Here is a 25708-nt window from a genome sequence, read left to right as displayed (position 1 = left end):
ATAACTAGCCTCAGTAAAATATTCCAGAAATATTACCAAGATCATAGTCCATTTCTTAGTCTTTTCCCATGGTTTACAATCAAAGTAATAATTATAACTATAAGCAAAACAGAGTTGTTCCATTTTAAGGTTGTGATTAAAGGATAAGTATCCAACCCAGTCTTGAAAGATGGGTCCCCACATATTACCTGGATTACAAATTAAAGGTGACATTTCTCCAGACTCAAGAATCCCAAGCCTGAAATTTATGCTGAAAAATTTGATGAGTGATATCTGTTGGGATAATATATTTTGTAGGGTGTGTGTATTTAATTAAATATCACTCATGTGAGATATACAGTATTGTAAAATATTTCTGCCACATAGTAGAAAAAATTATCGTCTGAAAATCAAACATATAAGGGTAATTTGTTTTATGGCTACTGGTTTAATAATGTCAGATTCTAAGGGGAAGAAAAATGTTAATCACTCACAAACACTGGAACCCATTGAAGAATTCAGACCTGAAGCACATATTTAGTTAAAACTTTTGGAGAACAGATTTCCTGATACAAAAATTTGTAACATTATTTGAAAAAAAGGTACCTGTAATAAGTACCTGTAATAAGTACCTTTGTAAAAAGGTCCCTGTAATGAGTCCATGGATCTTGTATACCAAATGGTAATAAATTCCTGGTTAAGTAAATTTTACTGCCATATTGCTATTGATTTGTAAAGTTCTTTATATAAATTATGGCTTTGTTTTCCTATTCTTTTTTCTCAATAAAGAAAAGCCAGTACAATCACCAAAGATGATCAAGGAGAAAAAAAAAACAGGTTTAAAAAATGTTAGAGTAATGTGACAAATTCCGCCATTCAGTTATCCAACCTATTCGAGTTGATTGCATAGTAATCACAGAAACACAAAGTAAAATACCAAAGTTATACATATCTCTAATCTTTTTTTTAGTTGTAGTTGGACATAATATCTTTATTTTATTTATTTATTTTTATGTGGTGCTGAGGATTGAACCCAGGGCCTTGCACATGCTAGGTGAGTACTCTACTGCTGAGCCACAACCCCAGCTCCATATCTCTAATCTTTATTGTTCACAAAAATGATGACTTGAGACCTATATTTACTGGTAATGATATAAGCGTGTTATCGTTTGTAAGATAAAATGTCCAGTGATAGCTTTCAAAGAATAATCTTTATTGGTTTGTTTATTTTGTCATCAGGGATTGAACTGAGGGGTGCTTCACCATTGAGCTACATCCCCAATCATTTTTTTTTTACTTTTCTATTTTTGAGACATGGTCTTTCTAAGTTGCTTAGGGCCTCACTAAGTAGCTGACAGTGGCCTTGAACTTGCCTCAGGCTCCCAAACTGCTAGGTCAAAGAATAATCTTAAATAGATACATATTATCATCGAAGAGCTACCATTGTAAAATTATTGTAAAATAACTTTAGCTCATGTAATATCTGTGAAATACCATTTTTTTCATTGACTTGAAAGCATTCTAAAAACCTGCAGGGACATCGCATTCTATTGTGTGTCTGTATGAATAGGTAACCACAAATTCCACAGTTATGTACAGTGATGCTATGTCAATAAACATTAAAATAAAGAATATTAAGTAAACCAGGAAATTCAGCTAGTGAATGAATAAGAATAAAAGCATGGGCTGTAGAAATACTTTACATTACTGAGCTCTTCAAGGAGTACAGTTTAATAACCTGTAAATCAGGGCACTGAATGTGTTTGGCTGCAGAGTTCCTTTAGAAACTGTAATCCAGTCAACCTAAAAGTTTTAGGACAGGCGGGGGTGTAAAGATGCTATGAATTTGCATTAATATTCAGGGAATCATAGCTCCAGTGGAGCTTTAAAAATGACTAAAATACTTTTTTTTTCTGGAGGTGAAATTCCTCCATAACAATATGAAAAATGAACCTTCCTTTGAGTGCAGATCAAGGAAATTGGCAATGATCTCACATCTTCAAAAGCACCCCCTTAGCTTCCTCAAAGTAGAGCCAGGCTAGATGGGAGTACCCTAGTTACACTCTTTTTTTTTTTAAAGAGAGAGTGAGAGAGAGAATTTTTAATATTTATTTTTTAGTTCTCGGCGGACACAACATCTTTGTTGGTATGTGGTGCTGAGGATCGAACCCGGGTCGCACGCATGCCAGGCGAGCACGCTACCGCTTGAGCCACATCCCCAGCCCCTTAGTCACACTCTTAACTTCCAAATCACACACATTCAACACTATCAGCGAGCTGTGCATACCAATCCTCTTAGTTGGACTTTATCTCAATATCATGCAATAAGTGACTATTTTAAAGAAATGTATTTAGCTGCACCTGCGCTAATGAGTCGTTTTAGAGGAAAAACAGTCTGGTGAGTATGCTCCCTTTATGAAAACAGAAATTCTATAGCATGTCACCTTGCACTTGTGTCTCGCCTGGCTCTCATCTGGCTAGCACAGCAGGGTCCTGGAGATCAGGGGACAGGGCAGGGTCGGCCACCAGCAGAATTGTTTCAAGTTGATAGTGAGGGCTGGGGACCCCATCAAAGGAGGAAAACCCACCTAAGTCTCCTTTATTAGATGGATCAGGGTCTGAACACATAAGACATTGTTATCATTTCGAAGCTGCCAAAATTTCATACTAAACCTGCGAAATATGACGTCATCCAATAGTCTCCAAACTAGTAAGCAGGGTTCAAGATGCTGCACCTGAACATGGGGTCTGGGGGGGATGGGAGCATGGAAAGGAAGGAGAAAAGCTTTCTGTACGCTGCAACATGAGCTTGAACACTTAGGTGGACAGATTTCAGCATGAAGAAGGGATAAGTATCATTATCCTTGAACATTTAGGTGGACAGATTTCAGCATGAAGAAGGGATAAATGTAGGTCATGCCTACATTTTAGGTTGCAGATAAGGTGTAAATAACAGGATTCATCTCTGTCACTTAGCACTCAATGTACACCCCCCCACACACACAGGATAGAGCAGGACTTGGTTTGTCATTGTCACCTAGGTGATTTTTTAAACAATAGCTCAAGTTTACCATCATTATTGTCTCTATCATTTTCTTCTAGAAATAGTTTTAAAATTTGATCTCTTGGAAAGTGAGACTGATCTTGTTCAGGCAAGTGACTCAGGAAATATAGGTAAAGTGGGCTGCATGTTGTATTTATTTTGGCCCAAGTTCAGCTGGGAAAGTAAGAAGAGCATTATGAAGAAACAGCTGGGGCCTTTGGGGGAGACAAAGCCCTCACCAGCTAGGTGACAGTGCTGCCTTCAGGGATTCTCTGAAATAAATGAAACACAGCATGTGGTCCTCAAAACCCTTGGATATACTTGAGCAAATAAATGGAAGTCCAATTTTGGAGAACAGGGTAAGAATTTTACAAAATGCTTGCTAAATTAAAAGATTTGTCAACATAGCTTGTGTTCAGAATCTTGACATTACCCATATTTTAAAATAAATCTTCAGAAATTTTGGGAGAAGTAGAGAGTGTTTTTTTTTTATTTTTTTCAAAGAAATGGGGAACTGAGCAGAGTCCTGCCAACCTGTAATCCCAGGAAAATCCCCCAAATCTCAAAAGCTAAATTTAAGGACCAGAGATATTCTTTTCCCAGGCTCTAGGAATTTGTATGGCTGGGTGTTTCATAGCCACAGATGGGAAAAAACACCATCTTTACTTTTTAAATATTTAATGTACTTGCAAACTCAACATCCTCTACCTGTAATTTGAAATTTCCTAAGTGGCAGAGCACAGGGACAGGGCTTATAGTGTATATTGTAGCAGGATATGTTTCATGAGAAAATCCTAGGACACACTTGGCAATAATGTGGGGTTATCCTCTATCAGATGAGGTTTTGAACATAGGAGATTTCCTTCTAAATACTTTAAAACATGGAACAATAAATTGGTTTATTTTTTGTTAAAATTATTTTTAATTAATTGTTTTAAAACATGAAAAAAATTAAACACAGCACAGAAATCACTTATATCAACAGTAATTCTTTTTTGAGTTGTAATAATGACAGAAACAGAACTATGTATATTTATCAAAAAAAATACGAAATTAAAACATGTCATGTGACTAGTCAAATGTGTTGAATAAGTAATGTTTAATATTGGAACATAATGTTTTATAGGGAGCTTGCATATTAATGGAGCTATTCAGTAACTATAGTCTTGTTCATGAAAACCTAAAACTTATTGAGGTCTCCTATGCAAACTTTGGAGACATTTTTTTTATCAGTCTGTAAATTCATGAGTAGGCTAGGAAGGAAATGTCCTCATTGTGCCTTATAGGGCACATCCTCTTGCCTGAGAGAAACTCATAGAGCTCACGTCTCTTTTGCAGATACCAACAACCTCACTAAGAAGCCCAAACTTCCTTCTCCCACAGCCTTCTTAGGACCTCCTTGACCACTGTTTCTGCATCTGAGGATCCAGAGCCACTTACCCAGATGGAGGTGATGGGAAGACACAGTGCATCTGAGAAGAACCTGGGCTGGTTTAGGGAAGGGAGGCCTTTAACCCATCTCTCTGAAGGGCCTTAATTTTTGTGTCTGTAAGAAAGTGACAATGTCTCACTGGAGAGAATCAAACCATCAGGTTTCCAGTGGGACATTTCACCTGCCCCTCCATTTGACTTTGTGCTCAGGTGGATAACAGCTCTCTAGGGTGAACTGGGCTTCCAAATTTTTTCTTAAGTAAATTGACATGTGTATGGGGGATCACAGTCATCCCAATCATTCAGAAAGTATCAACTTCTTACATTGTGACATGGGCCAAATTTGTCTAAAATCACCTAATATTTTGTCAGGGTACTTTCTGGTCTGAGATCTTCCTGGGTGAGTTGCCATTGGCTGGGTGTCTCAGCTACCATGGGTGATGGGCATCTTCTCTCTCAGCCCCATCTTATTGGGAGGACCTGGTTCCTGGTGAGTGTTGGCTCTGCTCTCCATTTTTCAAAGTCCAAGCATCTGGGTTCAAGGTGTGAGTGCAAACTAAATTGGAATTGAAATGTGCTGAGGTAAATACTAAGAGTGCAGGTGAAGCTGGAGTGGGGGTGGAGTTGTTCACAGGCAGGTGAGGCTGGGTGAAGTGACGCTTGTTTCACTTATTCAAATACAATTGAGCTTCATTTCTCTTATTAACTTAACCAACAGAGTCACTTGGAAGCAGCTCCCTTGGAAGTACAATATTTTCTTAACCATTCCTTTTTTCAAGTACAACTTTATTCCTTCCAATTTATTTTTTTTAATTTATAGTGATCATGTATAAAACTGCTATGAATGCTTACATACACATTTGATGGGTAAAACACAGATTGTGATTGTTGGATCATTTGTGTGACTCTCTGTGAAGGATAAGATATTGCAAGGCTATTGTCAAATAGCTTGTATCATTTGGCATCTGATAAAATGATACAGGCTATTTGAAAATAGCATTGGAATATCTTAAATAAACCTAGTATTCCTGGTTAAATAAAAAAAGAAATTGACATTATTATTCAATTATTTCCAAATGTAAAAGACTTTTATGAGTTCATATTTTCATGGTATGAACTTTTATCAAGGTTAGTAATTTTCCAGATGGTGCTTAAATCTGGTATTTTGTCCTAAGTTAATGCACTTCATTCAGATATCTTACAGGAACTACTTAAGACAACACTGAGATAGATGTGGTGCCCAGACTGAACTCACACCAGAACTTCAATTACTTCTTCATACAAAAGTGGGCATGATGGGGGACTTCAGGGGATCATCTTCAAATGACTGTTTGGAATAGGTTTTTATTGTATGTTTTATTTTTGGTATGAGCTATTGAACTCAGGATTCTTAATCATTGAGCTACATCCCCAGCCATTTTTATATTTTACTCAGAGACACCATCTTACTAATTTGCTTAGGGCCTCACTGAGTTGCTGAGCTTGATTCTGATCTCACAATCCTCCTACGTCAGCCTCCCTAGCCAGTAGGATTACAGGCATGCACCACCACAACCAGGTTGTTTGGCATAGTTTTGCTGAAACATTTGCAAATTGTTGGAAAAAAATATTTTGACACTTTGAGCATCATTTCACTTTTCTTTGTAAATTCAGAGGATGTTTGTCTCACAATTGGCTTAAAGTAATTGAAATGTTTTGTGATGAGTAAACACACAAAGTTCAAATTTCCCATTTACCAATGTTTAAGAGTACAGTCAGCAGCATTAAGCACATTCAATTTTGTAGGCATGTATAATTTCCACCATGTCCAGAACTTTTTCTTCTCCCTAAAATATCTCTGTATCCATCAAATAACAATTCCCTACTGAACCCCCTCCTCAGCTACTGTAAAATGTTATTCTATATTCTGTCTGTATAAATTACATTACCCAAATTTCCACCTTCTTGTGTGGATTTATACAATAATGATTCTTTTTAGAGTGACATTTCATTGGACATAATGTCTTCAACTTTCATCTGTGGTTTCTTGTGGTATCCCATCATATATCCAGACCCCATGTTTATACATTCCTATGCATGTGAATCTCAAATTGTTTGCACCATTGCCTGTTATAAATAATGGTACCTTGAGCAAATCTACCCAAGTGACAGTTTTGAGTCCTTGCCAATATTATTTGTTATATTTGTAAAATCACAATTGATAAATCAGATGGCAGTTAATGATGAGAGGTATTTACAATTTATTAGGCATAAGAGAGACTACAGGGACTATTTACTTATTAAAAACTACTCCAATCTCATATATCAATAAATATAGGGACTATTGCAGATAATAAAATTGATATTTACCTCTCGGGGGTCACTCTCACATTTTCAGTCAGAAATACAACGTACTGCCAGGCACAGTGAAATTCTCCTGTAACTCCAGCAGCTCAGGAAATGGAATCAGGAGGATCATGTGTTTAGCCAACATCAACCAAAGTGAGGTGCTAAGCAACTCAGTGCAACCCTGTCTCTAAATAAAACACAAGATCGGGCTGAGGATGTGGCTCAGTGTTTGAGTGTTCCTGATTCAATCCTCAGTAACTACCCCCCACCAAAAACAATATAATGACTTTAATTTATCTCAGAGGTATATTAAAAAAAATATCTAGCATGTATTTTAAAGTAATCACATAAAGCCCCCCCCTTTATCTATTAATTCAACACAGAATGCAGACTACACTATGTCATGATGAATGGTTGCTCAGATGTGTGGTGGCTCATTATAAAAATTTATACATCAGGCAATGATCCAACATTTACTCTCCTTCCCCCATAAGAATTTCAATAAGTTAAGGCTGTGTTTTTCAGTACAGATGAAAACCAAATGGCTAGTTGTGGCATAGCCATTGGCCACCATCATCTGGATACAATGACAAATAGAGTTGGTTTTCCACATGGTTCTTGAGGAGGAGATGACACAGTCCAAAAAGTACATGAGCACAAAGAAACGCAGGAGCAGCAGATGGTCCTAGTGGCCTTCTGATCTGGGGAGGTTTTTGGGACAGGCTGGTGCCGTGAAGGTGCTGGCACTGCCTTTATGCCTATGAAAGAGGGTGACCATGTACCCACTGGAGAGGGCCATGAGCCCTATAAGGATGACATCCTGTAAGGCAACCAGTATGGTAAACAAATGCCTGAGGAAGTAGCTCATGGGTAAAACAGTGCAGGAATCACTGAGGAATATAAGGCCCTTTGAGGTCACAGTGGTGTTGTCAACAGCAGAGATTGAGAAGTGGGCACTAAAGGACATAGAGAGGACCGACCAGAAAGAAGGGATCTCAGGCTGTCCTGTGGGGACTTAGGCTTGAACTTTGCCAAGCAGGAGCTGGAGAAAAATAATGTGTGTCCCAGTTATATGGACCATGCCACATTCTGTCATTTTGATCCAAAGCTCAAAGTAGCCCATCCCTGACTTCACACGTTGCCTGAGATTCCAAGCTGTTGGGAATTCTACATGTGCATCACCACCCTGGGCTAGTTGCACTTTTCTTTGTAATTTCAGAGAAAGTTTTCCTCACCCTTGATTATAAGGTAATTGAAATATTTTTATTATTATTTAAGTACACAAAAGATAATATTTATCATTTACCCGTGATTAAGAGTACGGGTCAATGGCATTAAGCAAATTCAAATGTGGGTGCATGGATTCTCTAAACCATCTCCCCAGTTTTTCTTATTCCTAAAATATCTCCGGATTCATTAAATAAAAATTTCCCAGGGCACACCTTCCTCAGATGCAGGAAAATGCTTTACTATTACATTCTGTCTTTATAAATAATACGACACAAATTTCAATCTTTTACAGGTAGATTTTATACAATGTTTATTCTTTTGTGATTGACAGTAGCTTGAAAAAATGATTTCAAGATTCATCTATGGTTTCTTATACATCAGCATCGCCTTCATATTTAAGGCTATGTTTAGTATTTAATGCAATATTTTGTCTTTGCATATTATACTACTGAAGATTCCACCACGCTGTGCATAGATGTATTCAGTTTTGATTCTGATGCCTATGCAATAGGGTCACCATGTACCCTCTTGACATAATAAATTCAAGAATCATCTGTGGCTTCCTGTGCATCAGAATCTTTCTCCTATTTACTGTTGAGTAGAACCCCATGATATATCCAGACCATATCCTGATACACTCATACGCTTGGGAATATCAGACTGTCTCTATCACTGACTATTATAAATATGGTATCCTGAGCAATGGTGTTTAAATAATACTTGTTGTCCTTATATACAGTTTTTTTGTTATATTCATAAAAGTTCAATTGATAGATGAGATGGCAGTTTAGGATAAGGGATGTTTACAATCTATTAGGCATGAAGGAGATTTCTGAGACTCTTGATTTATTAAAACCACTCCAATCTCTCACATACCTATAAATGCATGGACTGATGAAGAAAAAGAAAGTGATATTTACTTCCTAGGGCTCCTTTCACACATCAATCAGAAATATAAAGCTATTAGCTTTGTTGGAGCCATATGGACAATAATATGTCATGTTTTTCTCATTTTCAAGCTCAATATAATCATTTTTAAAAACCACTTTATGCATTCATCCAACATGGAGAGCAAACTCCTTATTCCATGATGAGTTGATGCACAGCAGTGTGGTGGCTCAGGTTGAGAACTGAACCATCATGCAATGATTCAACATTGAATGTATTTCCCACAAATATTTCAAAAAGGCAACACTTTGTTTAGCTGTGCAGATGAAAACCAAAGGACTGATGGTGGCATAGCCATTGGACACCATGATTTGGACAGAATGGCACACAGGGTCATGGTTCCATATGGTTCTTGAGGAGGAGAAAATGCAGTCCAAACAGTACATGAGCACAAAGATTCCCAGGAGCACCAGGATGGCCCTGGTGGCCCTCTGTTCTGGGGAGGCTTTTGGGGACAGGCTGGTGCCGTGAAGGTGCTGGCACTGCCTCTTATGCCTATGCAAGAGGGTCACCATTTACCCACTGGAGAGGGCCATGAGCCCTATAAGGAAGACATGCCGTAATGCACCCAGGACGGTAAACAAATGCCTGAGGAAGTTGCTCATGGGTAAGATAGTGCAGGAGTCACTGAGGAATATAAGGCCCTGTGAGGTCACAGTGGAGTTTTCAATAGCAGAGATGGAGAAGTGGGCACTGAAGGACATATAGAAGACCCACAGGAAGAGAAGGGACCTCAGGTTGTCCTGTGAGGACTTAGGCTTGAACTTTGCCAAGCGGGAGCTTCTGGGGCTGAGGTGATGGCCTGCAGGACACTCAGCAGGCAGGTGGCAGAAATGGACAGGCCCCTCATCAACCTGTACAAGTCGGCAACTGATTTACATGTGACATCACCCCAAAGCCCTGCCTGAGATGTAAAGGTGTCTGCAGCTAAGATCCCCATGTTGAGCAGGATTAGGAGGTGGATTAGGGCCAAGAGACTGATGATCCAGTCCATGTTCTTGAGCCTCTTGTCATACAGGAACTTGATGATGTGGAACAGAAAGAGGAGGGCATTGGCCAAGATCCCAATTCCAACTTCAGAGTAAAAGGTGCTTCTTAAGTTAATAATGCCATGCACCATGTGTTTTTTTCTGATCTTTTTTGGGTAAGGAATCATGGAGTACATTTCTTAGTAGAAAAGAAAGGAAATGCATTATCACAAAGCCAACACTGTTGCCAGTAAGAAAATTTATTATCCTATCCCAGTGCCCCTGTCCCCTCTAACTGAAGTTTTGCTGACACACCCTGGAAACCATTCTTTCCTCTCTCTTTTCCCATCATTTCCCAATCATGGCTGGATTACATTTTTTGCAAAGTACAAAAGGATTTCCTGAGCATTAAAAATGATCATGTCTGTCATATATTTCTCATTCACAAGCTCCAATGTTATAGAAAATCTTTCCCTGATGAAACCTTGAATTTTTCTTGTTGATATCTGACTGCAAGGGTAGAGTATGTGTCCTTCTTGTAGTAAGGACTATGCACTTTTGGGTCAATTGAAATTATGGGGGTTTAATTACAAAGAAAACCCTCCTAAGCAAGGAGTCTCAATGTCTTAGGCCATGCATATTTATGTTAGCTTCCTTTTACCTTTATTCTGGTTTGTTCATAAAAACATGCAATTTTGTTAATATATTCACAGAGAAAATGCTAAGTATTGCAACCTCAGATGTCAGATGGCTAGAATATACCTATATAATCTTCCACCTAATGGATAAGTATTCATCTTTGAGAATCCCATGAGCCTGGGCTCTGGGCTCGTCTCATCTATAAGCTGAACAAAACCTCATCATGTCTGTACATGAGATACGGTGCATGAAACAAGATGAAACACATTTGCCATAGAGGGAAGGGTTGCTATGCAGGAGGATCTGTATGGAATTGTTCAATTTTTTAGACTTTTGCAGATCCTCATTCATAAAAATGTCTTAATAGTTCATCATCTCTATCACCAACTAGGAGAGGCTAAAAATCAACAGAATTATAATCTTTTAGGAATCTCTGTTCAGAGAAAACTGTTTTAGACTGATTTGATTCCCCTACACAGCTACCTATGTTAATTATTTTTGTTATAGAGTCACAATTTGACCTATGTGATCCAAGTCCAGTGTCAAATTCTAGCAGAAACACATTTCAGTATTTTTCTACTTAAATATGGGTAGCCAGGTATGATGGCAGATTTTTTTTTTAATTTTATCATTTAGCTTACATAATACCTGGACTTAGGGAGTCTTGTATTACAATTTGATACATGTTTACATTGCTTGCTGAACACATGAGGGAATTAACATTTTGATTTTCTCACATTGTATAATTTCTAAGTGTGAAGAGTCTCAAAACTCTTATTTGGTCACATGTAATCACCTGGTGCAGACTCTGGTGACCACATTGACCTATAGACATGAGAACTGCTGACCCCAGCCCTGCAGCTGTGCCCAGGTGCCCCTCACCCCTCCTCTGACTGCTCCTTCCCCTGTCCCTTCCCAGTCTCTGCTGAGCTGCACTTCTATGTGGGCAGCATGTTTACATTCCCTACATGAGTGAGGACATGCAGTAATTGACTGAAAGGAAAATTTTATAAACCATTAGGAAAAAAAGTTTATTTTTTTTTTCTGAAATGTGGTGAATAGCAAAATGACTATATTATTTTTTTTTTTTATTTTGGGATTATAGGCATGCATGACTGTGCCCAGATTCTGTACAGAGTTTAGATCTCATACTGATGTATTAGTATATCATATGCATAAGACACCTATATCTTATTTACTTAAATATTATATGATATGTAAGTGTTCTAAAGGTAAGTATACAGCTATGTCTGTGTTAATGTCTCCTTTATATTATAAAGCATTCTGGTGATCAGGAGCCCTTCATAATACAAGCTAAAATAAATCACCAGGCATGTCCTCTTTCAGCCATGAGTCTTGCCACTCAGCACAGAAGAGTCTAGAGGCTCAGGGACAAGATGAAAACTTCCTAAACCCCCTGCAGTGTTTTCAAGGGGCCTCCTCAACTAAGGCACTTAACTCGGTGATGGTACTTGGAAACATAATGTTCAAAGCAAAAACAATCATTTTTTTTTAACAAGAGAAAGCAAACTATCATAAGAAATACTGGACAGTCAACAGAGGGTTACATAAATCATAGGGAAAGTAACATGGGTTGGGCATCATGGTGCACATCTGTAATCCCAACAGTGTGGGAGTCTGAGGCAAGAGAATTGCATTTTTGAGGGTAGCCTCAGCAACTTAGGACCTAAGCCTTATAGCAAGAGCCTGTCTCTAAATATAATATTAAAATACTGGAATGCGGTCAGTGGTTAAGCACCCCTAGGTTCAAATCTTCGTATAATAATTAATAATAATAATAATAATAATAATAATAATACAGCATCAGCAAAGGAGCATAATTTGTTTTGTCTTTTCCATATACTTAAACGTCCCCCTGCTCCCATCACCTACTGTATGTTAACTATAGATTAACAATTGAGTTCTCAGAGGGGGGCTGGTCCTGCTTCATGTCACTTTGGGACTGAGGGGAAATTGGACATCAAGCTGTACTTTGCATCACAGTTCTAGCTGGGAAACTATGAAGAGCACTAGGGAGAAACAGCTTGCACATCAGGAAGGGCACAACCACTACCAGCCAGGTGCTATGCTGTGTGAAAAGCCACTGTAAAATGTACAAGGTACAGGAATATGAAGGAGAAAATTCTGTAGAATATGAAGGAGAAAATTTTGTAGAATATTTGGATAAATGAGTGATGGCTATTCCTGAAAAATCTGGTTAATGATCATCCATTGTTCCCATTAATTGGAAAGATTTCAGTAAAGCTCAGGGTTCCCAGCTGCAACTACACAATAACAGTATTTTGAAATCTGTCTTCAGATTCAATATAAGAAAAGTTACTTTTCTAACAGCAATAAGAAACTCCAAAGGAGCTTCATCACTGACACTAAGCTTTCCATACTGGGAAACCCAAACATACTTGCAGGAGGATCTGTTTCCCTGATGAGGTCAATAATGACATGAGTCAAGTCCAATTTGCTTAAAGAGGAAGAAAAGGGGGTAGGTTCACATTTGTTCTGTAAATGCATTTGCATGAAAATATGAACTTAGAAAATAAATGTGAGCTCAGACACCTGAACAGAATGAGGATCAACTTTTCCAAATATTCTCCCTAACAAAATGCTTATAAGACACAACCATTATGAGGGAAATGGGGAGGAGAATTTTAAAATGAATAATAAAGAGAGACCAGATGAATGGACCATATATTCTTCCTGCTCAAGTATTGAAAATTATATTCCCAGAACTTTTGGGGGCAAGGAAAAGGAAACCACTATCAGGGTCACTTGTCTTTTCATGTGAAGGTGACACAGGAACAATGCCCTGTCACTCGATATTGGCTACTGGGCAGAACACACAATGTGGAGAGGCAACATTCATTTTTAATTTATAAGATGAAATGTAGGACAAGAAAGATTTCATGAGAAATTACAACACATGGTTGTGGTAATATAAGGTCACCCCTGTTACTTTTGGTTTTATACAAAATCACTTTTTAATTTCTCAATATTTACAAAGTCACATATCAATGAGCACTCCATTTTTTTCAGGAAGATGACAGAAGCAAAGCTGAACATACTTAATAAAGAGGAGACAGGGAACATGATTAATTCTCTGATTATTTGTATAGGACTAAATAACATAGAAAACAGGAGATAGCACAGATAGCATATGCAACTGTCACTCTCAGCACCACATGTAAATAAGTAAATAAAATGAAGGTCCATCAACCAATAATAAAAATATTAAAAAAATCATGGAGGATTTTTGGAGAATTCTGAAACTAGTATCACCCTAAAGCCAAAAGCAGACAAAGTCCCATCAGGGAAAGGAGACTTTTGACCAATATCTTTCATGAACACAGATGTAAACATTCTTAAAAAAAAATATTGGCCAACTGCATACGAAAACTCATGAAAGAGAGAGCTCACCATGATCAAGTGGGGTTCATCCCAGGGATGTAAGGTTGGCTCAACAAACAGAAATCAATCAATGTGAATCACCACATCAAAATACTTAAAGACAATAATCACATGATTATCTCAATAGATGCAGAAAAGGCATTTAACAAAATGCAGCGCCCATTCACATCAGAAAACCTAGGGATAGAAAAAGCATCCCTCATAATGTAAAGACTGTGTATGAAAAACCCAAGCCAATTGTGAATGGAGAAAACTGAAAACATCTCTTCTAAATGTAGGAGCAAGGCAAAGATGCCAACCTTCACCACTCCTATTTATCACAGTCCTTGAAATGCTAGCCAGAGCAATTAGGCAAGAAAAGGAAATTAAAGGGATACAAACAGAAAAAGAAGAGTTTAAATTGTCTCTGTTTGCCAACAACACGATCTTATCTTTAGAACACTCCAAAAAACCCTACCAGATTTCTAGGGCTCATAAATGAATTCAGCAAAGTATCAGAATTAAAATCAACAGCAGATTAATCATTGGAGTATAGGAACATATTTTAAAAGTGGCCACCCTCCCCCCCAGCCAGCTACAGTTTCAGTGCAATCCTTATCACAAGGCCAGTGATGTTCTTCATGGAAGCAGAAAAAGATCCTAAAAATTCATTTGGAGATGCAAAAGACCTGGAGTAACCAAAGCCATCTTGAACAAAAGGAAGAAGTCAAAACTTACAAATCGTTTTGTAATCTGACAGTACCTCATTTCAAAACTTACCACAAATCCACTGTAGTTAAGACAGCAGGATATTGACATAGAAACAGACACGCAGACCAATGGAACAGGCCAGAAATACACCCACACACCTAAAGTCAGATGATTCTCAAGAAAGTCTCCCCAGATGTAAAGAGGATAAAATACTGCCTCTTTAATAAATGGTACCAGAAAGACTGGATTAAATGGTAGTCTGAAAAGCAACCTGCTCTCTCTCAAGCCACCCCAGAATCACACTATGATGGGTCAAAGACCAACATGTAGGACCTGAAACTGTAGAAGGACATGGGTACATGTAGGTTTTCTGGTAGGACCTCCAAAGCTCAGAAAACAAAAGCAGAACAAACACTAGATCTTCATCTCCCTGCCCAGGGCACGTGTGATCTCCAAAGGGCTTAAGGGTCTCCTCACAATGACCCTGCTGGGTGCAGCACACAGACCTCTCAGCACACAGCCCTTAACAGGCAGCCCTCATCCCTGGCATCTCTGCCCTTCTGAGCCCCCTTGGCAGCCCTGATGCCCTCTCACAGCTGCGTCCACCTCTTCTGCTACTAGCAAGGACTCTGACATTGTGCACACTAAGCAGCACCATACGAGCAGTGCACCTGCAGTTTCTTCTCTGAGGAGAGTCTTCTTTTAAAAAGTTGACACCTCTGAGCCTGCCATGGATGGCTTCTTGCTGATTTCTGATAGACCCTAAAAGCATCTTTCTTACAATCCTTGTGTAAAGTACTTGACTTCTTTTAAAATAGTGTCATCTCAGGCTGGTGATGTGGCTCAAGTGGTAGCGCGCTCGCCTGTCATGCGTGTGGCCCGAGTTCGATCCTCAGCACTACATACAAACAAAGATGTTGTGTCTGCCGAGAACTAAAAAATAAATATTAAAATTCTCTCTCTCTCCCTCTCTCTCTCTCTCACTCTCTCTTTAAAAAAATAAAATAAAATAGTGACATCTCACTAGTGACCCTCTCCTCCTTGATAGGACTTTACAAGTACTTCTTTTCTGACCAAACGGTGGAGGCTTCCATATCTTTCTGATATACTTTTTTTTTTTTGGCTTCAAATCCTCATCATGAATCTGGCATAAAGAAGCCAGCCGTGCTCAGGCCACAGCCTGAGTGTTGGGTTAGCTAGAAATGTGCTCTGCCAGTTAAGGACACCTTCATCTTTAAACTCAGCCTCCCCCACAGTCTTGGAAGCACGAGCCAAATGTAAACAAGTTCTTTGCCAGAATTGCACGGGTGGCCTGTCCTTATTTCCAGGAGAACTCTCACTCCTGTCTGAGGCCTCATGAGCACAGTTTTTACTGTCCACATGCCCATCAGTGCCAGTTTGGTTTTGAGCCCACATCATGATCACCTGTGAAGCTCTGCCTGTGGAATTCTAGACTTTCCCTAGCCTGCTCCACCACACTCTTTCAAACTCCTTTCATAAGTCCATTGCAAAGGCTTTTGAACCACAGCATCTGTTAGAGTCACAGAGAGGACCACTTCTTGTGTACCACTACTGGGCAGAAACCTTTTGGTTAATTTTTCACATCTGTGAAAAACACCAGAAAGATCAACAACTTAAAAGGAGGAAATATTATTTTATTTTGGTTCACAATTGCAGAGGTTGCTGTCTATGGCCACTTGGCCTTGTTGCTTTGGTCTATGGTAGCTTCGTCCATCATGGTGGGGAGCATGGGGTGGGACAAAGTTGCTTTCCTCAGGGTATCCAGAAAGCAGAAGGGAGACAGGGAGGGGCCAGGGTCCAATATTTGCTTCAAGGGCAAGCCCTCCATGATCTATGTTCCCCCCAATAGGCCTCACATCCTAAAGGTCTCATTTCCTCCCCACAGTGCCACAGGCTGGACATGAGTCCTTCAACACCTGGGCAATGGGCATTCCAGACCCAAATATCACACTGTGCTAAACCAGGCTGTGCCCAGTTGAGATACAACTCACCATTTTCCCTTGAAGGCCCATTCAGAAATGTAAACATCTTTGTGACAGTTGACAGTAGGTTGTTCCATTACTCATGATGTCTATGCCATCTATATGTATTGAGGTAAATCATAAAAATGCAAACAGCACATTCCAAATCAGAACTTTACCAAAAGACAATTTCTAGAAAGGGCATGAGGGTGCCCGCCTGTCATCCAGCAGCTTGGGAGGTTGAGGCAGGAGGATTGCAAGTTCGAGGCCAGCCTCAGCAACTTAGTGAGGCCCTAAGGAACTCACTGAGACCCTGTCTCTAAATAAAATACAGAATAGGACTACAGATGTGGCTCAGTGGCTGAATGCCTCTGAGTTCAATCCGCAGTATCCCTCTCCAAACAGAGCATGTATATTTATGTGTGTGGGTATATATTTGTGTATGTGAGTGTGTGATCTGCTATTTACATATAGATATATACACATAGAAATCACGTATGTTCTATATGGTGTATATGTACACATAATATGTGCATGTACATAATGCTCTGATGAACTGTTCTGCAGCCAGTGATATTAGCTGATCTTACCAGAATGTATTCTTGCCTGAATAATTGAGCATTTAAGGACCTCCCCATAGGGACTTGAAAAAAATTAATTATGCATTTCTCAGTGCAAGTGAACACCAAAGAACTGATTGTTTCATAGGTATGAGCCACAAAGATTTGGATGCAAGAATTTGATCATTGTTCCATATAATTTGTGAGAAGGAGATGATGTAGTCCAACACAGACATGAGCATAAAGAGTCCCATGAGCAGCAGGATGGTCCTGGTGGCCCTCAGTTCTGGGGAGGCTCTTGGGGACAGGCTGGTGTTATGGAGGTGCTGGCACTTCCTCTTATGCCTACACAGGATAGCCACGATGTACCCACTGGAGAGGGCCACGAGCCCCATGAGGAAGACTTCCCAGAAGGTAAACAGGGTGGACACCATCTGCTGGATCCAGTAACTGATGGGCCAAATGGAGCAGGATTCGGTGGCATACATCAGATCCCATGAGATCCAATTGGGAGTGGCGGTGATGGAGACTAAGAGGTGACTGCTAACAGACATGTACAAGACACACAGGAAAAGGAGGGGTCTCAGGCTGTCCTGGGTTTGAACTTTGCAAAGAGGGAGCCTCTGGAGCTGAGAGTGATGGCTTGCAGGACACTCAGCTGGCAGGAGGTGCAGATGGAAAAGCCCCTCATCAGCCTGTGCAAGTAGATGACAGATTTACAGGTGATGTCATCCCAGAATCTCCAGAGAGACATAAAAATATGTGTATCTATGAAGCCCATGACAGTCAACAACAGCAAGTGGATCAGGGCCAGGAGAGCAATGGGTAGGTCTGTGGGCTTGGGCCTGTGCACCAGAAGGAACGAGAAAACATGGAAGAGAAAGAGAACGGTGTTGGCCAAAATTCCAATGCCAATTTCAGACAGAAAGATGTTCCTTAGGGCAGGAATTCTGTAAAAGCCACCTTTGCTCATCTTACAGGGGGCGGAAGGTGTTCTGTCAGGGTCTGTGGAGAAATGGAAGGGTGATTCCTCATGAAAAGAACAGTTAACTTCATCAGTCAGAACAAGACCGCTTGCCTCAAGGATAGGTGGATTTTTATCTGCACAACTGTGTAGTTCATGCTTTACAAGTTCTGGTGAATTTGAATGGGAGGATTGCAGACCTTTGGAAATGAGGCCCCCTGAGAAGAGACTAAATAGATCAGACTTGCATAGGTTAGGGTACGTCAGTGCTGTCTTGATTACAGTGGATTGTTTTTTGAGGGGTACCAGAGATTGAACCCAGGGGTCCTTAACCTCTGAGCCCCGCCCCTAGCCCTTTTAATATTTATTTAGAGACACAGTCTCACTGAGTTGCTTAGGACCTCACTAAGTTGCTGAGGCTGGCCTCCAACTTGGGATCCTCCTGCCTCACCTCCCGAGCTGCCGGAATGACACCACTGTGCCTGAAAATTCATTTCTTTATAATAATTGCTCAGCTATCTCCCATCTTAATACAGAGAGAATAAAATATTGCCAGAAAAGAGTACTTTGGCAATCTCTGTACAGAGAACTCTGATAGGTGTTCAGGTGTTTCCTTTGAATGTTCCAAGATAGCTACACAAATTACTCATTCTTAATTATCATGCCAGGATAATTGATGTAGAGAGCAGAGTCTACCAAATGTAAGCAGAAAGTTCAATTTTTCTCCTTATTTCAGCACGTGGAATAGGGATGGTAAAAAGAAACATACTTTACATAGATTCAGGGTCGTTCCATTTTAACATCTTAATAAAAAGACAAGTGTCCAAACAGTCCCTGAAAGATGGGTCTCCATGGGACTCTAAACTATCACCTCTCCTTCCAAGAAGCAATGGTATTTCCCCACACTTAAAAGGTAACACATAAAAACTGTACTAGAAAACTTGGTGAGGATGTCCTTACAGAATACATCTGGATGGAGCTGTTCTGGGCAGATGTGAGTTAATCCCTGACCATTAAGGCACAGATCAGGAAAAAGGGTCATAATGTAGTTCAGTGACAGTCATCATGTGTCTTTCCTGTAGTGTCAGGAGAGATCTTTCTGGCCATCCAGTGGTCTCCATTTTGTTAGTCTTTTTTTTTTTTTTTTCGTGTGTGTGTGTGTGTGTGTGCGCGCGCACAAGCACGTGTGCTGGAGTTGGAAACCAGAGAGCACTGAGCCACATCTCCAGCCTATGTCCCCATTTTAGATCACTCACAACTCTATCACTGAAATATACACACAGGGCAGTCACAGTGATACACACGCGTCGTCCCAGTGGCTCAGGAGGTTGAGGCAGGAGGACAGCAAATTGGAGGCCAGCCTCAGCAACTTAGCAAGGATATAAGCAACTCAGCAAGGCCCTGTCTGTAAAGAAAATACAAGATGGGCTGGGATGTGGCTCAGTGGATAAGCCCCCCTGGGTTGAAGTCCTGATACTAATGTGTGTGTGTGTGTGTGTGTGTGTGTGTGTGTGTGTGTGCGCACACGCATAGATACACATATATATGATTTAGATTTTCTAATGTCTTATAAAGGATGGAATAGAACTATGTCTGTGATGTTATTTTTATGAAAGGAATTTTGGTGGCTACGAGCACTTCAGAGAAAGAAGCCAAGAGCCACATTATAGGTGTGACCTCTCCCAGTCCTGCCTCCTGACACACCTGCCCACCCAGCCTGTCCTGTAGACCAGGAGACAGGACAGAGGCTCTCTCCCCTCAGCAGGATGAGCTGGGGACACTCCTCAAGTAAGGTCTGTCTTAGCAGTGTCAACGCTGACCCGGTGCTTGGGTGGCCAATGGTCACATGCAAAAATATCTGCATTTACACACAAGGGCAAGCCAGATACTCTCAAGAGACCCAAAATTCTGTCTGTAAGGACATGGAGCCCAGGGAAAGTGACACGGATTTCTGAAACAGCTCACATTGAGAGAGGCCACGTTGGGGAAGAGGAGTGACAGATTAGGTGGGCAGATCAGGAAATGCCAAACATATGTGGAGAAACCAATGTCAAAGAGGGGGCCGGGCTGGGGCTCAGTGGCAGAGCACTCGCCTTGCATGTGGGAGGCTCTGGGTTCATTCATCAGCACCACATAAAGTAAAGGCCTCTGTCCATCCACAAATACAAAAAATATTTTTAAAAATTATCAAAGAGAAATCTGAGCATTCACTTGCTACATCTGAAGGCAAAGTCCGGGACATCCTCTAAAGAAACATTACACCATTGGGACATCTTAATTACCCACATCAAGGGTGCAGTCGCTCTAGATGTTTCACAGGTGTGCAGTTCCCAAAATCATGGCTGTCCTCTGCTGCATGATGTAATCAAAAGGACCTGTTCAGATCAGGGACCATAACGCAGTTGGTGAGGAGAGAAATGGAGAGTGGCTTGGAAGGAGGACACCCCTCAGCAGACCCCAGTGCAGGTTTGGGTGCTTCTGGCCTTAGGGAGGAGCTATTAATATCAATAAAATATACTTCAGAGAAATAAATAGTATTTCATTTGGTCATTATTAGCTAACTCACTGTCACCATCATCCTCAGTCTCATCACCTGCCAAAAATGGACAACAGGTAGTGGAATGGATGTGACAGAACTTTCCTGTACATATGTGAATACACCACAGTGCATCTGAAATCCCAGTTGCTCAGGAGGCTGAGGCAGGAGGATCATGAGTTCAAAGCCAGTCTCCACAAAAGTGAGGCCCTGAGAAACTTGGTGAAACTCTGTCTCTAAATAAAATACAAAATAGGGCTGGGGACAGGGCTCAGGGGTTGTGTGTTCCTGAAATTCATCCCTGGTAAGTGCCCCTGATTCCCCCTCAAATCTCACCGCTGTGTACGTCCACAGGACTAGCGTCCGAATTAGAATAAGATTTATGCCATGCTTGGATGAAGATATCACAACATCGTCTGCTGTCCTGTGTAACTAAAAAGGACCAGTAAAAAACATACGTGAGGGAGCAGTTACCATAAGCCTAGAATCCTATTGGTGAATACAATGGGGATAGGTTTGCAAAATAAAATGAATATGGGAGGTGAGACGGGTCCTGCTTAGTTCACGAGTGCGAGTGCGTGGCTCCCTCTTGTCCAGTGAGGAGGTCCCTGGAACAGGGTAGAGGAGCAGGAGGCTTTGGGACTGTGGGCTCCGAGCTCTACCTTATGGTGCAAGTCAAAGAGGAAAACTAGGAAGAGCACTGGTGAGAAATGGTGGGTTCACCAGAAAGGGCAGGGCCATCGCCAGGCAGATGTCAGGGCTGTGTACAGAGCTGTTCTGGAATAAGTAAACCCCAGGGATAGGGGGAGCAAAACCCTGGAGAGGGCTTGGGTCCACGGATGGTGGCTATTCCTGATGAACTAGAGTAGGGGTAAAAATTGGGGTAGCTCCTTTTCAGGGATGTAAGGCTGCCAGGTTACCCTCTGCCCTTGGTGAGAATTTCTGTGTGCGTGTGTGTTTATACCAAGGATTGAACCCAGGGATGCTTAACCCCTGAGCCCCATTCCCAGACCTTTTTGTATTTTATTTAGAGACAGGGTCTCGCTGAGTTACTTAGAGCCTCACCAAGTTGATGAGGCTGGACTCCAACTTGTGTTCCTCCTGCCTCAGCCTCCTGAGCTGCTGGGATAACCAGCCTGCACCACCACACCAAGCTGAGATGGGGTTTTGAACAAACAGTCCTATTTCCTTCTAAAGAATCTGAGATCATATTTGCAATTTTTTGAGCTATAGAAGTCACATAACCATTCTGTTTGGTTTCTGAAGATAAGATAAGAAAAGCTGAGCATGTTTTTAAAATCTGAAACCAAGACTTATCACTTACCTGATGACCTGCATAAATAAGGTTTATGTTTAAAATCCTTAGATAACATCAATCCTTGGTAACATATGAGTACAAGTCAAGCAAAGTCTTTAAATTCAGAAAATAATGAGAAATTATTCCTTAGGGTTAAAAAGCAATGAATTATTTCTGAGTTATCAAATTTAAATATGCCATCCAGGCAAGGTTGTGGTACTCCCCTGTAATTCCAGTGTGTTTGGAGGCTGAGGCAGGAGGATCACGTGTTCAAAGCCAGCCTCAGCAACAGTGAGGCCCTAAGCAGCTCAGCGAGACCCTGTCTCTAAATAAAATACAAAAAAGGGCTGGGGATGGGGCTCAAGGGCCGAGGGGCCTGAGTTCAATCCCTGGTACCCCTTATGTTCAAATTAAATATACTGAGAACAAACATTCTATTTGTATTCTAAAAAAAACAATCCTCTGACTGTGGATGCCTGTTACTGCAGGGTAGCTATCCTGGGGCCACCAAAGACTGGCGGACCCAATTTGTCCCCTCCAAGTCATTTCATAGAAGCCCCCTCCCCACTCCTTGTGCATTCACAGGGCACAACAGCACTTATCCAGACAGACACGGAGGGGACTGGGTAACCTGAGAAGAACCTACTTGACTTTAAGTAAAGGACATATTTAATTCATCTCTCTGCGGGCCTGGAATTCCGCGGCCCACAGAAAGGTGACAAGAGGCCACTGAGGAGAAGTGAAGATGGAGTCCCTGGTGGCACATTCCAACCTGTGTCTCAGCTTCACTTTATGCTCTGCTGGGTGAGAGTCACCTGGGGAGATCAGTGACCAAATTTTCTCTGCATTCCCCGGAGATATCTGATATCTGGAGGAGCAAAGACAACTGGCCAACCAGGTCCCACTGAACAAGTACCAATGTCCCTGATTTGGTCTTAGGATGAAATGGTGTGTGATGTCCCTAATGTGGAGGGGGAGATTCCTGGCACCTCCTGTGTGTTTGCAGTGGCTCTGTGGGTCCTCTCCCTGCAGTGCATGGGGGCACCCTCCTCACGGGTCCCCCTCCTTGAAGTAGTGTGAGTTTTGTGTCCAGGATTTGCAAATCCTAGCTAAGGTTTTCAAAATGTGATTGAAATTGAAAAGTTACTTTAAAAATAAACAGTTATAACCAGTGACTTCACTCACAGGAACAAAGGAATACTAGAATTTGTATAAAAAAATAAAAGACCCCCCAATAGCCCAAGCAGTTCTCAGCAGAAAGAGCAATGCGGACAGCCTCAAAACATGGGTCTTCAAACTGCACCACAGAGTAACCAAAATAGCATGTGACTGGCCTAGGAGCCGACAGGGACCAAAGTCCCAAAGTAGAAGACTCAGGGAAAAATACAGTCCTCAGTGATTGACCAAGGTTCCCAAACCACAGCTTGGAGAAAAAAGACAGAAAATTAGATTCCACTGGCAACTGGTCCCCATCTGTCACTTTGCATTAAAGTCAACCCCAAGTGGATCAAAGACTCAGGAATCAGACCAGGACACTTTGAAAGCATAAGGACAACATTCCATCATGTCGGTATGGGCAATGACTTCCCCAGGAAGACTTCTAACATTCAGAAAAAAAAATACCACGTCTTCATCAATGGAATGGCTCTCATTTAAAACCTTCTGGGCATCACAGGAAACCTACCAAAAGGAATAAAATCCTTTGCAAGTTAATCTTCCAAAAGAAGGTCAATATCTAGAATCCAAGGGTCCAGAAAAAAATCCAACCCATCAATAGGGCCAATGGACTAATTGGACTTTTCTCAAAAAGAAGAAATTCAAATGGTCAGCAATACATGAAAAAATATTCAAAAGTTTAGCAATCAAGAAAACGCAAGTCAAAACTAATTGAGATTTCATCTCATTCCTGTTAGGAGAGATCAAGACTATAAGTGATAACAAATACCTGGCAAGGGTGCAGGGGGAATGAATTACCCACTGCTGATGGGATTTGAAATCCGTACGACCATTACAGAAATCATTACGGAGGTTCCTCCGAAGCCTAGGAAAGGAGCAGCCATGTGACCAGCTGTACAAACCTTGGTATTTTTCCAAAAGAATTAAAGTCAACCTAAAGAATGGGATCGGAGAGATCTCATTTCTGAATGGAAAAGTGATCTTTTCATGCTGAATTGCAAGATGAAAGAGAGGACAAAACTTGGTATGTGAACCAGATGTAGAATGTCTACATAAGTTGCAAGAGGTTTATGGATGGTAAATCTCAAAAGGTTCATGTATGTGATTGAGCTGCACATAATCAGCACAAAGTTACTCAAGTAAGTAAAGTAAGATTAACCTTTAGTACGCTAATTCTCTATGTTTAGAGATAAGGACACTTTAAAATATTGATCTGCTTTTATCTGTCAAGATAATTTCTTGTGTCAGTAAGGTTTTATTACTTAGAGATTAGGTTCTGTGCCCCTTTTAAAGTCTTTTCTTATTTTTATTTTTAAGTTAATTTTTAAGTTGTTGATGGACTTATTTACTTATTTATTTATTTATATGTGGTGCTGAGAATTGAACCCAGTGCCTCACACATGCGAGGCAAGTGCTCTATCACTGAGCCCCAGCCCTAAATTCTTTTCAATAATTACTTCATAGGTGGGTAAATAAACAACTCTTATGTATACATCTGAGAATTGTGTCAGCCCTCTCTAAATTTTGTTTGTTTGTTTGTTTGGGGCTGGGGATTGAACCCAGGGGCATTAGACCACTGAGCCCCATCCCCAGCCTTATTTTTGTGTTTTATTTAGAGACAGGGTCTCACTGAGTTGCTTAGCACCTCATTTTGCAGAGGCTGGATTTGAATTCGTGATCCTCCTGCCTCAGCTTCCCTAGCTGCTGGGATTATAGTTGTGGGCCACCTTGCTAGGCTCTAAGTTTTAATAAAAAACTTTAAATTTAGTTTCTTAAAAAATTTTTTTCAGGGCTGGGGTTGTAGCTCAGTAGTAGAGCACTTGCCTTGCATGATGCGTGATGCTCTGGGTTCGATCTTCAGCACCACATAAAAATAAACAAATAAATAAAGATCTTGTGTCTGTCTGCAACTTAAAAAAAAGTATATAAAATATTTTTTCATCTTTTTTATTTTCAACATACATTATTTGAGAAGCACTTCTCCTTTAAAAATGGACATGTGTCCTTTACATCTTTTTACCTGACTTCCTGTGGGAGGCTGAGGCAGGAGGATTTTGAGTTCAAACACAGCCTCTGCAAAAGCAAGGTGGTAAGCAACTCATTGAGACCCTGTCTCTAAAGAAAATACAAAAATAGGGCTGGGGATGGGGCTCAGTGATTGAGACATTTACCTTGTTTACATTCCTGGCCTAATTTTGTGAATGACAGTTTCAATGACAACTTAAATTTCAGCCATAATTATATAATGTTATTATTTAGATCTGCTTGCTTTACCTGGTATTGTCTGGGCTCCCATTTGTTCCTGGTTATTACTGCTCAGTGGGCTAAAGGCGTTTCCCAGCTTGGTAGTCCCAGGAGGTCCACATGTGTCCTTGGTCGACAGGCAGGAGGGGGCTTTCCCGGCTCAATTCACCCCTGCAGGTGCTGCCAACTGCCTGTTGTGTCTCTGCCAAAGGCATAGTCTTGTAATCTTCTGGAGAAAGAGGCTTCCATTTCCAGGTGCCTGCTGTAGAC

The 25708-nt window shown here is 40.7% G+C and overlaps 2 pseudogenes across 2 annotated transcripts; both read right to left on the bottom strand.

Moving 5' to 3' along the window:
- Positions 1 to 9129: 9129 nt before the first annotated feature.
- LOC308640208 (vomeronasal type-1 receptor 90-like) lies at positions 9130 to 10079 on the bottom strand (annotated as a pseudogene). The gene has a single exon. The product of its transcript is annotated as a vomeronasal type-1 receptor 90-like (transcript).
- Positions 10080 to 17283: 7204 nt separating this feature from the next.
- LOC308640189 (vomeronasal type-1 receptor 94-like) lies at positions 17284 to 18194 on the bottom strand (annotated as a pseudogene). Its single transcript has one exon. The product of its transcript is annotated as a vomeronasal type-1 receptor 94-like (transcript).
- Between the last annotated feature and the right edge of the window lie 7514 nt (positions 18195 to 25708).

The sequence above is a fragment of the Spermophilus citellus genome (assembly GCF_964194105.1).
Source record: "Spermophilus citellus genome assembly, contig: SCAFFOLD_36, whole genome shotgun sequence".
In the NCBI taxonomy this organism is placed as follows: domain Eukaryota; kingdom Metazoa; phylum Chordata; class Mammalia; order Rodentia; family Sciuridae; genus Spermophilus; species Spermophilus citellus.
This window is presented reverse-complemented; position numbering and strand designations above follow the sequence as displayed.